Source organism: Gossypium arboreum, chromosome 13 (assembly GCF_025698485.1).
Source record: "Gossypium arboreum isolate Shixiya-1 chromosome 13, ASM2569848v2, whole genome shotgun sequence".
In the NCBI taxonomy this organism is placed as follows: domain Eukaryota; kingdom Viridiplantae; phylum Streptophyta; class Magnoliopsida; order Malvales; family Malvaceae; genus Gossypium; species Gossypium arboreum.
In genome coordinates, this window is record NC_069082.1 from 18,508,303 (window position 1) to 18,527,371 (window position 19,069).

Below are 19,069 nucleotides of genomic sequence, written 5' to 3' on the forward strand. Positions count from 1 at the left end.
TGCACCCACGATGCCTCTAGTAATTGATCATATGAGGTTGAATAAACCCCCGGTTGACAGAATTCAAAAGCACGGGTCTACTAAATTTAAAGCTATAGATAGTGATGATGTCAAACAAGCTAAATTTTGGTTGGACAACACTATTCGGGTACTTGATGAACTATCTTGCACACCCGATGAATGCCTGAAATGTGTTATATCTTTGCTACGTGATTCTGCCTATTATTGGTGGAATACATTGGTTTCTGTTGTACCCAGAGAGCGGGTAATGTGGGAGTTCTTCCAAACTGAGTTCCGAAAAAATTATATAAGTCAGAGGTTCATCGATCAGAAACGAAAAGAATTTTTTGAGCTTAAACAGGGTTCTATGTCGGTTACTGATTATGAACAAAAGTTTGTCAGACTTAGTAGATATGCTCGAGAATGTGTATCGTCTGAGGCTATTATGTGTAAACATTTTGAAGATGGGCTGAATGAAGATATAAAAATGTTTGTTGGCATTCTTGAAATACAAGAGTTCATAGTACTTGTCGAGCGAGCTTAGTAAAGAGAAAAGAAAAGCTGATGTCGGAGCTGGAGAATTTCATAAAAGATCTTCAAGAAAGTCTTTTCAGCAATCATCGAAGAAATTTCGAGATGATTCAGGCTGATCAAAGAACACTTCGAGTTTTTCCAGACGAGATCGCGATCAACCCCCTGTGAGTACACGAGCCATTTCAGTTGCCAGTGTTGGAAATGATCGATGGGATAGGACCGAGTGCAAGTATTGCAAAAAATGGCATTTGGGGAGCTGTAGATTTCATGACCATTCCTGTTATAGATGCGGATCAGCAGACCATTTTATCAAAGACTGTCCGAGATTATCCGAGGAAAATGTGAACCAAAGTCGAAAATCGAGTACTAATACAGCACGAGGTAGACCACATAGGAATACGAGAAATGCTAGTGGCGGTCAAAGAGGGTCTAGAGATGCTACAACCAGATCCGAGACTCGTGCTCCTGCTAGAGCTTATGCTATACGCGCACGTGAGGATGCTTCTTTGCCTGATGTTATTATCGGTACTTTCACTCTCTTTGATACTGATGTGATTGCTTTGATTGATCCTGGTTCTACTTATTCATATGTATGTGAGACTTTAGCATCCAGTAAGACTTTACCTGTTGAGTCTACTGAGTTCATAAGTCGAGTGTCGAATCCCTTGGGTCGATATGTGCTTAGTGACAAGGTGTGTAAGAAATGCCCCCTAATAATCCGAGGTTTCTATTTTTCGGCCGACTTGATACTTTTACCATTTGATGAATTTGATATTATTCTCGGTATGGATTGGTTGACCGTACATGATGCAGTTGTAAATTGCAAAAAGAAGACCATTGAGTTAAGATGTGAAAATGATGAGATAATCCGAGTTGAGTCTACTGACTTGAACGGATTGCCAGCAATGATATCCTCGATGTTGGCTCAGAAATATGTGAAAAAGGGATGTGAAGCATATCTTGCGTACGTGCTTAATAGCAAAGAGTCAGAAAGGAGACTTGAATCAGTGCCAGTAGTTTGTGAGTATCCAGATGTTTTTCCTGAGGAGTTATCGGGATTACCACCTGTTCGAGAGGTAGAATTCGGCATCAAACTTGTACCTAAGACTACACCAATTTTGATAGCTCCGTACCGTATGGCACTAACGGAATTAAAAGAATTGAAAACTCAGTTGCAAGATTTGACGGATAGAGGTTTCGCTCGATCGAGTTTTTCACCTTGGGGTGCACCAATATTGTTTGTGAAAAAGAAAGACGGAACCATGAGAATGTGCATCGACTATCGTCAATTGAATAAAGTGACAATAAAGAATAAATATTCGTTACCACGTATTGATGATTTGTTTGATCAGCTGAAGGGAGCTTCAGTGTTTTCAAAGATAGATTTGAGATCAGGTTATTATCAATTGCGAGTTCGAGACTCAGATATACCTAAAACTGCTTTTAGAACGAGATACGGTCATTAAGAGTTTTTAGTGATGCCGTTTGGGCTCACTAATGCCCATGCAGTATTTATGGACTTGATGAATCGGATCTTCAGACCGTATTTGTAATATCCCGAATTAAGGCCTAATCGGAATAGTGGTTTTGTGACCACAAATCCGAACTAAAAATAATTATTTTATAATTATTTTGAGGTTTATGATATGATTGCATAATTGTGTGAAAATTTCATGAAGAAATTTTTGACATAACGAGTTTAATTTAAAGTTAGGGACTAAATCGAATAAGTTGCAAAACTTGCATTCTAGAAGTTTTTAGTATGAAATTGCTTTGAAATATTAATTAAGAGGTCTCAAATGGCAATTTGACATATTTTAAGTTCATGGACAAAATTAGGACATGGAAGGAATTTTTGGAAAGTTTAGTAGTAAGGGCATTTTGGTCATTTGGATATTAAATGAAATAAAAATAGGAAAAATAACCCAAAATGATCATCTTCTCCATATTTTTTTGCCGATTTTTGCTCTCCTCCATAGCTGGGGTTTCTTCAACTTTCAAACTTCATAGTAAGTGATTTCAAGCCCCGTTTTTAATGATTTTTATGTTTTTGAAATCCCGGTAGCTCGATTTAGCTTATGTTAACAATAATTCAACCTATGGTTCATATTTGGAAAAATACCCATAGGTGAAATTTGTGTATTTTGGTGTTTTATGACAAAATATGAGGTTTTAAATTTTGCTAGACAACTTGTGCTACTCGGTTTTGAGTGAAAACGAGTAAAAAGACTTAATCGGTAAAAATATTTAGTAGTCATAAATACATGTTAGAGTCAGAATTTGATGTTTCCATAGAAGGGAAAAATGATCAGCATGTCATAAAACATAATAATAAGGGATGAAGTTTAATTCCCGAGCCTAGGGACAAAAGTGTAATTATGTTTAGGGGCAAAATGGTAATTTTGCCAAAGTTCGTATTAAGGGCTGTTTTAATGAATGTATGTATTAAATAAGATTAATTTGGTATTATATATCAAGAGAAATGAGATTCAAGTCGTGATCAAGGGAAAAACAAAGTTTACGAGGAATAGGCTCGATTATTAAAAATTTTGTACCGAGGTAAGTTCATGTGTAAATAAGGTAGCATAATTGTTATTTTTAAGTTATTGATGTTAAATATATGATATGCTGATTTTTATCATGAAATATATGCTTTGTGGTTATTTTCGAATAAAATGCAAATTAAGTGTATTATTTGTTAAATATAAAGTGCTACCGAGTATTGGTTTCGGTATTTTACGGAAGATGGCAAGGAGATGTGTTCGAGGAAAATCCCGTTTGAACCTTAGGAATAGATTAGGATACAAGTGACATGTCACTAGGATGGTTGAACATCCGAACTTGTTGAGTTGAGTCCGAGTTCACTTATGGATGTGAAATGTCGGAACTCGTTGAGTTGAGTCCGAGTTCACTTATGGATGGGAACGCCCGAGCTCGTTGAGTTGAGTCCGAGTTCACTTATGAGTGGGTTACATGGTAGCTTGGCTACAAATGTGGCACTTATGTGCAAATTATCCATGTATCCGAGTTATATTCCGATGTGTTCAACGGGTAAAATTTCTAGTGAAATGGAAGAACACTTAAGATGCAGGTGACGTATTGGTAAGTATTGTGAAATGGACACTTTGGACAGGTATGTACTTAACCTTCGGGTTGAAAATAGATACAACAACGATAAGGTGGTAAGATGATTAATGATGTTTAGAAATGTGATATATGTTTTGGTGATACCATGCTAAGGTTGTTTGGTATAATTGTATTGTTATGTTACTTGTTATTTGCATATGACTTACTAAGCATTTATGCTTACTCCCTCCTTTTCATTCACTGTAGTTTTGAACAAGCCGGCTTAGGAATCGGGACAGGTCGAAGGTTCGATCACACTATCCGAAGGACTCTTTTTGGTAAATGGCTTGTAAAACTTAAATATGACATGTATAGCAATACACCTATTTTGTGTAAATAATTTTGTGATATGGCCATGATTTGGTTGAGAAAATTCTTAATAATGATAAGTCATGGAAAATGCTAAGTTAGATCATGTTTGATGTCATGGAAGTTTAATATGTTATCTAGATCATAAAAACTCATGAAAAGATGAAATTTGCCATAAATGAATATTGCAGCAACAACGACATGAGTTTGAAAATTTACTAAAATCATATAAATTGAATTTGGTGATGGATTAAATATGAAATTGAAGCCTAGTATGTCTAGTTTCATATAAAATAAATGAAACAAGTAAAGGAATTATATGTTATAAGATATTTGAATTTTAGTGAAACAGGGCCAGAGCGATTTCTGGATCCCCTGTTCCAACTTTAGAAATTTACCATAAATTGTACAAAAATAATTAGGTGGTGTATTTTATATTCTTGGAATCCTTATTGAGTCTAGTTTCGGAATAAATAAACAGCATAGTCATATAAACTTTTCACAGAGAGAAATATGGTTCGTAGTAAATAGTGGTCAGTCTAGTCAAGTCATGAAATAGGGGTAACTTTAATTAATAAACTGTATTAATTGGACCAACCAAAAATTCTAGAAAAAAAAATTAGTAAATAGATATATGAGTCTAGATTTAAGGAAAATTTACAGATCTTGATTTCGAGTTTTTTAACTCAAGATATGATTTTTCTTGTAACTGTGACGCAGGTAGCTAGAAAGCTGTGAATGTAGAAATAAATGATTCGAAGTTCTTAATTTGATAAATTATGTTCGGTAACACCTCAAGCTCGACTCCGGCGACGGTCTCGGGCTTGGGGGCGTTACATTTAGTGGTATCAGAGCAGGTTTAGTCGGTTCTCGGACTACGTGTTGTACGTACGGATTTTTCTATACATGCCATATGTATAAATTGTGATAGTGTGACGACTTCTGACTTAGTAAATGATTTTTTTATAGTAAATGGATCCCGATCCCACTGCGGCTGATGATGTAGAGAGTAATGCACCAGCTCCGACTGAAGGGGCGGTGCCAACTGAAAATCCACCTCCTACTGTTGGTCAAGGAGGAGGAGAAGGGGCTCGGGAAGCCTTTCTCCAAATAATGAATGCTTGGTATACTGAGTTCATTCGTACGAACCCAAATGCACAACCTCCCCCACCTCCCTCAATTCCTCAACCTATACCCCCGATGCCTCAGGGTGTGGATATGATAAAATTTCACAGAACTCCGGTTGATAGATTTCGTAAACAAAGGGTCGAAGAATTTAGGGCAAATATTGATGACGATGCCGAGAAAGCAGAGTTCTGGCTTGAAAATTCTATCCGGGTATTTGATAAATTATCTTGTACACCTGAAGAATGTTTGAAATGTGCTATATCTTTGTTGAGGGATTCAGCTTATAATTGGTGGAAGACTTTGATTTTGGTGGTACCGAAAGAGATGGTAACTTGGGAATTCTTTCAAGAAGAGTTTCGAAAGAAATATATTAGTGAAAGATTTATTGATCAAAAACGTAAAGAGTTTCTTGAGCTGAAGCAAGGTAATATGACAGTCACAGAATATGAAAGAGAGTTTGTTCGATTGAGTAAGTATGCCAGAGAATATGTTCCTACAGAGGCCAAGATGTGCCGACGATTTGAAGACGGGCTCAACGAAGACATCAAGGTATTTGTTGGGATCCTTGAACTAAAAGAAATGGTGGTACTTGTCAATCGAGCTTGCAAGGCTGAAGAACTACTTAAGGAAAAGAAAAAGGTAGAATCTGAGACACGAAATTGGAAGAAAAGACCAATGAGTAATACACCCTCACAACCCGGAAAGTCAAGAAATATGAATCCTCGTTCCCAAGTTTTAGCTGGGCAATCATATGGGAATTCTAAGAAGCAAAATGTGGGTCCTAAGTCCCAGACTACTTCGGCAGCCAGTGTAAGGAACTCGAGATTTGTTAAGCCCGAGTGCCAGTGGTATGGTAGAAATCATTTGGGCCCATGTAGAGCAAATGAATGTTTTCAGTGTGGTTCTCCGGATCATTTTATTAGAGACTACCCAGAGAGAGTTGAGAAAGAAAAATTTCTGAGTGTAAAAGCTAGTGGTGCAGACTCGAGAGGAAGATATTTGAGAAAAGCTGGGAATGAAGCAAGCAGTAAGAATGTAGCCAAAGATGCAGCAGTTAGATCTGAAGGTAGGGCTCCGGCTAGAACTTATGCTATTAAAGCGCGTGAAGATGCTTCATCACCCGATGTGGTTACTGGTATATTTTCTCTTTATGATGTTAATGTTAATGCTTTGATTGATCCCGGTTCTACTCATTCATATGTATGCATGAAACTGGTGTCTAGTATGAATATACCTGTTGAGAACACAGAATTTATGATTAAAGTGTCGAATCCACTAGGCAAATGTGTGATAGTTGATAAAGTATGCAAGAAATGCCCTTTAATGATTCGGGGTCATTACTTTCCGGCCGACTTGATGTTGTTGCCGATTGATGAATTTGATATTATTTTGGGTATGGATTGGTTGACATTGCATGATGCTATAGTAAATTGCAAAGAAAAGGTTATAGAATTAAAGTGTGAAAATGGTGAAACTCTGTGGGTTGAATCAAATAAATCAGAGGCATTGTCTAGTGTGATTTCTTCAATGTCGGCTCAAAGATATTTGAGAAAGGGTTATGAAACTTATTTGGCGTATGTAATTAATACAAAAGAAGTTGAAAATAAAGTTGAATCAGTGCCGGTTGTGTGTGAATTTGCGGACGTATTTCCAGAAGAATTGTCGGGTTTGCCTCCAGTTAGGGAAGTAGAATTTGGTATTGATTTGATACCGGGAACAGTTCCGATCTCGATTGCTCCATATAGAATGGCACCAGCAGAGTTGAAAGAATTAAAGTCGCAGTTGCAAGAGTTAACTGATAAAGGCTTTGTGAGACCGAGTTTTTCACCTTGGGGTGCTCCCGTGTTATTTGTGAAAAAGAATGATGGTTTTATGAGATTGTGTGTTGACTATCGGCAATTAAACAGGGTGACAATCAAGAACAAGTATCCGTTGCCAAGAATTGATGATTTATTTGATCAGCTAAAAGGAGCGACATGGTTTTCAAAGGTTGACTTGAGATCTGGATACTATCAGCTGCGAGTAAAAGAGTCAGATGTGCCTAAAACTGCTTTTAGAACAAGGTATGGTCATTATGAATTCTTAGTTATGCCATTCGGGTTGCCAAAAGCTCCTGTTGTGTTTATGGATTTGATGAATCGCATATTTCGGCCATACTGGGACAAATTTATTTTGGTGTTTATTGATGATATTTTAATTTATTCAAAAGATGAGACAGAGCATGCTGAGCATTTGGGGATAGTTTTGCAAACTTTGAGAAATAAGCAGCTATATGCTAAGTTTAGTAAAAGTGAATTTTGGCTTCGGGAAGTTGGATTTTTGGGTCATATTGTTTCAGGTGATGGTATACGGGTTGATCCTAGTAAAATTTCAGCCATTGTTGATTGGAAACCACCGAAAAATGTAACCGAAGTTAGAAGTTTCTTGGGGCTAGCTGGGTATTATCGGCAGTTTGTAAACGGATTTTCTATAATTGCTGCTCCTATGACTAGACTACTCGAAAGAATGTTAAATTTGAATGGACGAAAGAATGTCAACAGAGTTTTGAAGAATTGAAAAGTTATTAACAGAGGCACCGGTGTTAGTACAACCCGAATCGTAAAGAATTTGTGGTGTATAGTGATGCTTCTCTAAATGGTTTGGGTGTGTACTCATGCAAGAAGGAAAAGTGGTAGCTTATGCTTCGAGGCAGTTAAAACCTCATGAGAGGAATTATCCTACTCACGATTTGGAATTGGCTGCGGTGGTGTTTGCTTTGAAGATTTGGCGACATTATTTGTATGGTGAAAAGTGCCGGGTATACACCGACCACAAAAGTCTTAAGTACTTGATGTCACAAAAAGACTTGAATTTGAGACAACGAAGATGGTTGGAGTTGTTGAAAGATTACGAGCTTGTTATTGACTACCATCCGAGAAAAGGGAATGTGGTTGCCGATGCTTTAAGCAGAAAGTTGTTATTTGTTTTGAGAGCTATGAATACTCAGTTAAAGATATCAGGTGATGGTTCGATTCTAGCAGAGATAAGAGTAAGACCGATGTTTTTACAAGAGATTTCTGAAGCTCAGAAAAATGATAAAGATTTGCTAGCCAAGAGAAAACAGTGTGAAGCTGATATGGGATCAGATTTCAGAATCGGTCTGATGGTTGTTTGATATTTAAAAATCAGATTTGTGTACCGAAAAATGATGAGTTGATTCAAAGGATTTTGTATGAAGCACATAATGGCTGTTTGGCGGTTCATCCGGGTAGTACGAAAATGTATAATAACTTGAAGAAAATGTACTGGTGGAGTGGAATGAAAAGAGATATTTCCGAGTTTGTATCAAAGTGCTTAGTTTGTCAACAAGTGAAAGCTGAACACCAAGTACCTTCGGGATTACTCCAGCCTATCATGGTTCCTGAATGGAAATGGGATCGAATTACCATGGATTTTATATCAGGGTTGCCGTTAACTCCGGGGAAGAAAAATGCCATCTGGGTAATAGTTGACAGACTGACTAAATCGGCTCATTTTATTCCGGTACGTACGGATTATTCTCTTAATAAGTTGGCTGAATTGTATATCCGTGAGATTGTTAGACTTCATGGAATACCTTTGTCAATCATTTCAGATAGAGATCCGAGATTTACTTCACGGTTTTGGAAAAAGTTGCAAGAGGTATTAAGTACAAAGTTAAATTTCAACACTGCCTTTCATCCACAAACTGATGGACAATCAGAGAGAGTAATTCAGATTCTTCAAGACATGCTCAGATGTTGTGTATTGGAATTTCAAGGTAGTTGGGAAAGGTACTTACCGTTGGTAGAATTTGCTTATAATAATAGTTATCAGACGAGTTTGAAGATGGCACCTTATGAAGCATTGTATGGTCGTAAATGTCGACGCCATTGTATTGGGTGAACTCGTGGAAAATCAGATTTATGGAGTTGATCTAATGAAAGAAACCGAAGAAAAGGTGAAAGTGATTCGAGATTGTTTGAAAGCTGCTTCAGATAGACAAAAATCTTATGTGGATTTGAAACGAAGGGAAATCGAGTTTCAAGTTGGTGATAAGGTATTTTTGAAAGTGTCTCCATGGAAGAAAGTTCTTAGATTTGGACGGAAGGGCAAGTTAAGTCCGCGTTTTATTGGACCGTATGAAATAATTGAAAAAGTTGGACCAGTAGCTTATCGGTTAGCATTACCACCTGAATTGCAAAATATGCATGATGTGTTCCACATATCTATGTTACGTCAGTATCGTTCGGATCCTTCACATATAATTCCACCGACAGAAATTGAACTACGACCGAATATGACTTACGAAGAAGAACCGATTAAGATTTTAGCTTAAGAGGTAAAAAAAACTAAGAAATAAAAGTGTCGCTCTCGTGAAAGTATTGTGGCAAAAGAACGGGATAGAAGAGACTACATGGGAACCTGAAGAAACTATGAGAAACCAATACCCACACTTGTTTACCGATAAGATTTTCGAGGACGAAAATCCTTAAAGGGGGGAGAGTTGTAATATCCGGAATTAAGGCCTAATCGGAATAGTGGTTTCGTGACCACAAATCCAAGCTAAAAATAATTATTTTATAATTATTTTGAGGTTTATGATATGATTGCATAATTGTGTGAAAATTTCGTGAAGAAATTTTTGACATAACGAGTTTAATTTAAAGTTAGGGACTAAATCGAATAAGTTGCAAAACTTGCATTCTAGAAGTTTTTAGTATGAAATTGCCTTGAAATATTAATTAAGAGGTCTTAAATGGTAATTTGACATATTTTAAGTTCATGGACAAAATTAGGACATGGAAGGAATTTTTGGAAAGTTTAGTAGTAAGGGCATTTTGGTCATTTGGATATTAAATGAAATAAAAATAGGAAAAATAACCCAAAATGATCATATTCTCCATATTGTTCTGTCGATTTTTGCTCTCCTCCATAGCTGGGGTTTCTTCAACTTTCAAACTTCATAGTAAGTGATTTCAAGCCCCGTTTTTAATGATTTTTATGTTTTTGAAATCCCGGTAGCTCGATTTAGCTTATGTTAACAATAATTCAACCTATGGTTCATATTTGGAAAAATACCCATAGGTGAAATTTGTGTATTTTGGTATTTTATGACAGAATATGAGGTTTTAAATTTTGTTAGACAACTTGTACTACTCGGTTTTGAGTGAAAACGAGTAAAAAGACTTAATCAGTAAAAATATTTAGTAGTCATAAATACATGTTAGAGTGAGAATTTGATGTTTCCATAGAAGGGAAAAATGATCAGCATGTCATAAAACATAATAATAAGGGATGAAGTTTAATTCCCGAGCCTAGGGACAAAAGTGTAATTATGTAAAAGTTTAGGGGCAAAATGGTAATTTTGCCAAAGTTCGTATTAAGGGCTGTTTTAATGAATGTATGTATTAAATAAGATTAATTTGGTATTATAGATCAAGAGAAACGAGATTCAAGTCGTGATCGAGGGAAAAACAAAGTTTACGAGGAATAGGCTCGATTGTTAAAAATTTTGTACCGAGGTAAGTTCATGTGTAAATAAGGTAGCATAATTGTTATTTTTAAGTTATTGATGTTAAATATATGATATGATGATTTTTATCATGAAATATATGTTTTGTGGTTATTTTCGAATAAAATGCAAATTAAGTGTATTATTTGTTAAATATAAAGTGCTACCGAGTATTGGTTTCGGTATTTTACGGAAGATGGCAAGGAGATGTGTTCGAGGAAAATCCTGTTTGAACCTTAGGAATAGATTAGGATACAAGTGACATGTCACTAGGATGGTTGAACATCCAAACTCGTTGAGTTGAGTCCGAGTTCACTTATGGATGTGAAATGTCGGAACTCGTTGAGTTGAGTCCGAGTGCACTTATGGATGGGAACGCCCGAGCTCGTTGAGTTGAGTCCGAGTTCACTTATGAGCAGGTTACATGGTAGCTTGGCTACAAATGTGGCACTTATGTGCAAATTATCCATGTATCCGAGTTATATTCTGATGTGTTCAACGGGTAAAATTTCTAGTGAAATGGAAGAACACTTAAGATACAGGTGACGTATTGGTAAGTATTGTGAAATGGACACTTTGGACAGGTATGTACTTAACCTTCGGGTTGAAAATAGATACAACAACGATAGGGTGGTAAGATGATTAATGATGTTTAGAAATGTGATATATGTTTTGGTGATACCATGCTAAGGTTGTTTGGTGTAATTGTATTGTTATGTTACTTGTTATTTGCATATGACTTACTAAGCATTTATGCTTAATCCCTCCTTTTCATTCACTGTAGTTTTGAATAAGCCGGCTTAGGAATCGGACAGTCGAAGGTTCGATCACACTATCCAAGGACTCTTTTGGTAAATGGCTTGTAAAACTTAAGTATGGCATGTATAGCAATACACCTATTTTGTGTAAATAATTTTGTGATATGGCCATGATTTGGTTGAGAAAATGCTTAATAATGATAAGTCATGGAAAATGCTAAGTTAGATCATATTTGATGTCATGGAAGTTTAATATGTTATCTAGATCATAAAAACTCATGAAAAGATGAAATTTGCCATAAATAGAATATTGCAGCAACACTGACATGAGTTTGAAAATTTACTAAAAATCACAGAAACTGAATTTAGTGATGGATTAAATATGACATTGAAGCCTAGTATGTCTAGTTTCATATAAAACAAATGAAACAAGTAAAGGAATTATGTGTTATAAGATATTTGAATTTTAGTGAAATAGGGCCAGAGCGATTTCTGGATCCCCTGTTCCAACTTTAGAAATTTACCATAAATTGTACAAAAATAATTAGGTGGTTTATTTTATATTCTTGGAATCCTTATTGAGTCTAGTTTCGGAATAAATAAATGTCATAGTCATATAAACTTTTCACAGATAGAAATATGGTTCGTAGTAAACAGTGGTCAGTCCAGTCAAGTCCTGAAAAAGGGGTAACTTTAACTAATAAACTGTATTAATTGGCCAAACGAAAAATTCTAGAAACGAATTAGTAAATAGATATATGAGTCTAGATTTAAGGAAAATTTACAGATCTTGATTTCGAGTTTTGTAACTCGAGATATGATTTTTCTTGTAACTGTGATGCAGGTAGCTAGAAAGCTGTGAATGTAGAAATAAATGATTTGAAGTTCTTAATTTGATAAATTATGTTCGGTAACACCTCAAGCTCGACTCTGGTGACGGTCTTGGGCGTGGGAGCGTTACAGTATTTGGACCGGTTTGTAGTTGTGTTTATCGATGACATTTTGGTCTATTCGCGAGATGAAACCGAACATGCCGAGCACCTGAGATTAGTGTTGCAGATTTTACGGGATAAGCAGTTATATGCTAAGTTCAGTAAATGTGAGTTCTGGTGAGAGAAGTTAGCTTTTTGGGATATGTAGTATCCGCATCGAGTATTCGAGTTGATCCGAGCAAAATTTCAGCCATACTTGATTGGAAGCCCCCGAGAAATATTACTGAAGTTCGGAGCTTTTTGGGACTTGCTGGTTACTACAGATGGTTTGTAAAAGGTTTCTCGATGATAGCCACACCAATGACGAAGCTACTTCAAAAAGATATTAAGTTTGAATGGTCAGAAAAGTGCCAGAAAACTTTCGACCAACTGAAAATGCTTTTGACGGAAGCCCCAGTGTTAGTGCAGCCCAAATCCGGTAAAGAGTTTGTCATTTACAGTGATGCGTCCTTACATGGGCTGGGTTGTGTATTGATGCAAGAAGGTCGAGTTGTAGCTTACGCATTGAGGCAATTGAAGCCACATGAGAAAAACTATCCGACTCATGATCTAGAATTAGCTGTCATAGTATTTACTTTGAAAATATGGCGACATTACTTGTTCGGAGAGAGATGTCATGTATATTCGTATCATAAAAGCCTCAAATATTTAATGACTCAAAAAGATTTGAATCTGCGACAAAGACGTTGGCTTGAATTGTTGAAAGATTATGATCTTGTTATTGACTATCACCCTGGAAAGGCTAACGTGGTTGCCGATGCTTTGAGTCACAAATCACTGTTTACTTTGCGGGTGATGAATGTTCACTTGTCAGTTTCATCCGATAATGTGTTGATAGCAGAATTAAAATCCAAACTGTTATTGATTCATCAAATATGTGAAACTCAGAAAGTTGATGATGAATTGGTGGCTAAACGAGCTGAATGTGTTTCGAATATAGATTCAGAGTTTCAAATTGACGACAATGATTGTTTGAGGTTCAGAAGTCGATTGTGTGTTCCAAGAAATTCAGAACTTATTTCGATGATTTTGAACGAAGCTTATAATAGTTGAATGTCGATCCATCCTAGTAGCACGAAAATGTACATCGATCTAAAACGTCAGTTTTGGTGGCCTGGTATGAAACGAGACATTTCTGAATTTGTTTCGAAGTGTTTGGTATGTCAACAAGTGAAAGCGGAACATCAAGTTCCTTCAGGATTACTTCAGTTGATCATGATACCCGAATGGAAATGGGATCGAATTATGATGGATTTTGTATCTGGGTTGCCATTGTCGTCAAGTAAGAAAGATGCGATTTGGGTTGTTGTTGATAGACTGACAAAGTCGGCTCATTTTATTTCCGTACGTACGGATTATTCACTTGACAAGCTAGCCGAGTTGTATGTTTCTCAGATTGTGAGGTTACATGGGGTACCTATTTCTATTGTGTCAGATAGAGATCCGAGATTCACATTGCAATTCTAGAAGAAGTTGCAAGAAGCATTGGGTACCAAGTTACATTTTAGCACCGCTTTTCATCCCCAGACTGATGGTCAATCCGAGCGGATCATTCAGATACTCGAGGATATGTTGAGATGTTGCATCCTTCAGTTTAGTGGTTCATGGGAACGGTATTTGCCTTTAATTGAATTTGCTTACAACAATAGTTTTCAATCAAGCATTAAGATGGTACCTTACGAGGCTTTGTACGGTCGTAAATGCTTACACCGTTGTTTTGGACCGAGCTTAGTGAAGGTAAAAATTTTCGGGGTTGATTTGATTATAGATGCTGAGCAGAAAGTAAAAGTAATCCGTGAAACGTAATCCATGAAAGTCTGAAAGCAACTTCAGATCGTCAGAAGTCGTATGCAGATTTAAAACGAAAAGACATTGAATATCAGGTCGGAGACAAAGTGTTTCTTAAAGTTTCACCTTGGAAAAAGGTGCTCAGATTTGGTCGTAAAGGCAAATTGAGTCCGAGGTTCATCGGGCCGTATGAAATATCCGAACGAATTGGGCCAGTCGCATATAGATTGATTTTGCCCCCTGAACTTGAAAAGATTCACAACGTTTTTCATGTCTCGATGCTTCGACGTTATAGATCCGATCCATCACACATAATTAATCCATTAGAGGTTGAAATTCAATCTGATTTGAGTTATGAAGAAGAACTGATTCGTATCCTAGCTCGTGAGGTGAAAGAGTTGAGAAACAAAAAGGTTCCATTAGTAACGGTATTATGGCTCAAGCACGGGATCAAAGAAGCTACTTGCAAACCCGAGAACTCTATGAAAGAACGGTATCCTAACTTATTCACTGGTAAGATTTTCGGGGACGAAAATTCCTTATGTGGGGGAGAGTTGTGACAGCCCTAATTTGACCCTAGTCGGAAAGTGGTTTCGGGACCACAAAATCGAGTCTTAAAAATAATTAACTGTTAAATTCTATGCCTATTATATGTGTAAATGCATTTGTGAAAGTCTTATGCTTTGATTTTTGTCATTTGTATGTGAAAATTTTAAATAGGACTTAAGTGAGACAATTGTGAAATGTGATGGGTAAATTTTAAGGTGGTCTATTTATGCATGTTGTTAAAAAGGTGGACTTGCATGTCTAATTAGCCATTTAAAGCTAATGGCCGGCCATGATAATGATTAACTCATATTATATGCATTTTTTTTAAATTGTTTATTAACATTTTAATATACAAAATGAATTAATGAATAAAGAAATAAGTGAAAATTTGGGTGAAGAAAACAAAGCTTCATCCTTGTTCTTCTTGGCCGAATTGAAAGGAAGAGAAGGGGGAAGACTTTCTGTCATTTGAAACATAAGAAAGGTTAGTGAATGGTGTTAGATTTTTTGAAATTTAAGCTTGTTTTAGGTTAATCATCTTGTTTCTTACTTAGCCCATGCCAAAAAATTTTGAATCTTGTTGGATGGATTGTACATTCGGTTATGGTTGATGAGGAAATAATTTGATTATAGCCTTTAAGTTTTGATAAAGAATTTGTTGTTGCAAGAAGTTGAGCTTATTAATAGTATGAATTGTTAATGCTCATATGTGTAATAGCCGAACATGTAGTTGCTTAATGTCTTGAACAAATGCCATTTAGGTGTTTTAAATTGATTAAATTAGATGTTTGATCCTCTAAAGGTTCGACATTGTGCATTATTGTTAAGAGTTTGATTTTTGAATCATAAGATTTTGATGACTTGTGTTTAATGGCATTCGGCCAAGGTCTATAGGTGTTTGCTAATTCGATTTAAGTGCATAGGTGCTAAATACTTCGTATTTGAAATTTTGATGAATAAGTAGAAATTAAGTAAGATGATGTTGGTTAAATTCCTAGCTTAGTTGTGTTAAGTATTCAGCAATACTTATAATAATGGATATGAGAGTGTGAAAGACTAGAAGTTTTTTTAAGTGAGTTATGATCTTAATATGAACAAGATAGAATCGGCTATAAATGCGATTGAGTGATTCGGTCATTGTTTGGCATAGGTGAAACTAATATGATAATTGCTACATTGGTCATGAAATGGAAATTTAAATGGGAGCAGAATTTTGTTTAGCTAGGGCCGAATGGGATTTGTACGATATCAAGGCATGCATTATATATATATATGTGTGTGTGTGTGTGTGTGTATACGTGTTTGTGCATAACATGAGTAATCGACTAAATTATGATAATCACACATAGGTATATATATATGTATGTTAATGCCTTATGTATACACCTTGTGTCATTGAGACATTCGAATATATATATATATATGTATATTAGATATATAGTTAAATTCATGTTTAAGGTAGCATAAAGTTATATAAATCCTTGTTGTGCATGAGAATTAGGTAGAGAATAAATAAGCATAAAATTAAGTCATGGAACATTTTATAAAATATAAATATGTATTAAAGTTATATATATATGATTGTTAAATGTGACTTACCAAGTACACAAATTTGAAAACGAAATGGTGATAGACTTTAGTGGACAATTGATTCAAATGAATTGGTTTTGAAATGTATATAGATGCTGTATGTCTGTGTTTGATTGAGGAGTAAATTTGTTTGATTTAGCTCAAGAGCTTAGAGGATCAAAGTTGGATAGGGGAAAGGAGAAAGTAATCGAATAGCCGTTGAAATCGTTCGACAACATCCGAGGTAAGTCTTTGAGTAATGGAACTTAGCTTATGATTTGATAAAATTATGATATATATAAGGATAATAAATAAATCATGATCTAATGGTTCTATTTGAATTACGTAGTGAAATAAATGATTTGTGCATATGACTTGTAGCCGAATAATTATAGAAATCATGTAGAATAACGAAATGAAATCGTGTTAATTGTATGTGACTATTGAGCCGAAAGTGGAAGGGTTGATAAGCATGTTGTGCTTGTGTTCTAGTAATGTAATTGAAATGCTAATGTGTTATGATATATTTATGTGCATGATAATTGAGGATTATATCCGGGTTAAGTCCCGAAGGCTTTCGTGCTGGTTGTTATATCCAGGTTAAGTCCTGAAGGCATTCGTGCTGGTTGTTATATCTGGGTTAAGTCCCGAAGGCATTCGTGCTGGTTGTTATATTCGGGCTAAGTCCTGAAGGCATTCGTGCTAGTTGTTATATCTGGGCCAAGTCCTGAAGGCATTCGTGCTGGTTGTTATATCAGGGCCAAGTTCTAAAGGCATTCGTACTGGTGTTATATCCGGGCTAAGTCCCGAAGGCATTTGTGTTTGGAAATGTACGATCCTGCTGTAATAATTCCAATTAATTTGCTTACAACCCTAATATGATCAGGTATGTATCGTATATACATTGGAAAATTTGATTCGGTATAAATTGTGATCATTCAATTGACTAGTGCTCTCCCGGCCATTACTTAGGGTTGTATGAAGTCTATAGCTTATTCGGGATACATGAATTTTGATTTAAGTGAAATTTAGTTAAGTTTGACTCTGAGCGTGTGAGTATATTGGTTGAAGTGTGAAGTAACATGATTATGGGATTTTGCGTATATGTATTTATTTAGCCTTATGAATGCTATGCTTAAGTTTTAAATGATTTCATTACTTAAAACTTACTAAGCATCGAAATGCTTACTCTGTCGTTTAAATTCTCTGTTTTATAGATCTCGTTCGTTAGCTATCGGTCTTGGGATTCTCAAAGTCGAAGTCGTCCACACTATCTAAACCCATTCGGTACCCTTGTAGCTAAACTTTGATAATGGCCTGTATAGGATTGGCTTTTGATGTTAAATAAGTATCTTTTTGGTGATGTATATATGTATAGCCATGCGAAAATGGCTTGTTAAGTTACTATATGTGTTTCACTTTGTTAACATAAATGTTTGGTTGATATTCCATTTATGTTATAAATGTTTTAACGTGAATTGAACTTAAGAATGAATCAATGTATCCATTAACTTGAGATGACTCTTTTGAATATAGTCAAATGAAATTTTGTGCTTGTTTGGTAATACTCCTTAACCCAAATCGGTGATCGGACTCGGGTTTGGGGTGTTACACTCACCATGGGCTACCCTTATGGTTACAAGTTCAAATGTTTTACAACGGTGTGAACCCCTCAACAAGGCAACTTATCAACGCAGCCGCTGATGGAACTCTGAATAACAAAACACCTGAAGACGCTTACGAATTTATTGAAGAGATGTCACTAAATAACTATCAGTGGCAAGTCATGAGAACAAAGCCTACAAAAGCAGCTGGTTTTTTCAACCTCGACGCGGTTACTATGCTATCTAACCAGGTAGAACTTTTAAATAAAAAGGTTGACGGTTTATATGGTTCCACTCAGGTACATCCAGTGATAAGGTACAATTCAAATAGAGGAGGAGGGCACACAGAATATCAATCCTTCGACCCTAGCACCGAGGAAGAACAAGTTCAATATATGGGTAATAATAATTCTAGACCTCAAAATAACCCATACAGTAACACTTATAACGCAGGTTGGAGGAACCATCCCAATTTCTCATGGGGTGGTGAAGGAAATCAAAGGACACAACATCCCCCAGGTTTTCAGCGACCACTTTATCAGTAGGAAAAGAAGCTGAACCTTAAGGAAATGCTAACGAAATTTATCTCGATGTCAGAGACTCGATTTCAAAATATTGAAACAGCACTTAAAAATCAACAAGCGTCGATCTAAGGGCTCGAAACTCAGATAGGCCAACTTACCAAATTGATTTCTAAACGACCACAAGGTAGCCCACTGAGTAACACTAAATCTAACCCAAGGGAACAACTCAATGCGATTGCCATTCAAGATAAGGAAAGGTCAGTTAAACTTGAACCAGAACCGAGGCAAGGAATTGTAGTAAGTAAAGGTAAATGTGAGGTAGACCACAGTGAACGGAAATCGATAAGTAGAGAGTACAAACCTTGTGTGCCATACCCTAGTGCGACAAGGAAAGACCACACAGACGAACAATTCGGTAAATTCCTTAAATTATTAAAGAAATTACATATTAATTTACCGTTTATTGAAGTTCTTTCACAGATGACAAAAGCAGTTAAATTCTTAAAGGAGCTTTTAGCAAATAAGCAGAAGTTAGATGAGACGTCGCATGTAGAGTTGAACGCAGTTTGCTCAGCCATTCTACAGAATAAGCTACCCAACAAGTTGAAAGATCTAGGGAGTTTTACGATTCTTTGTTTAATTGGTAGTTTGACCGTGAATAATGCATTGGCTGATT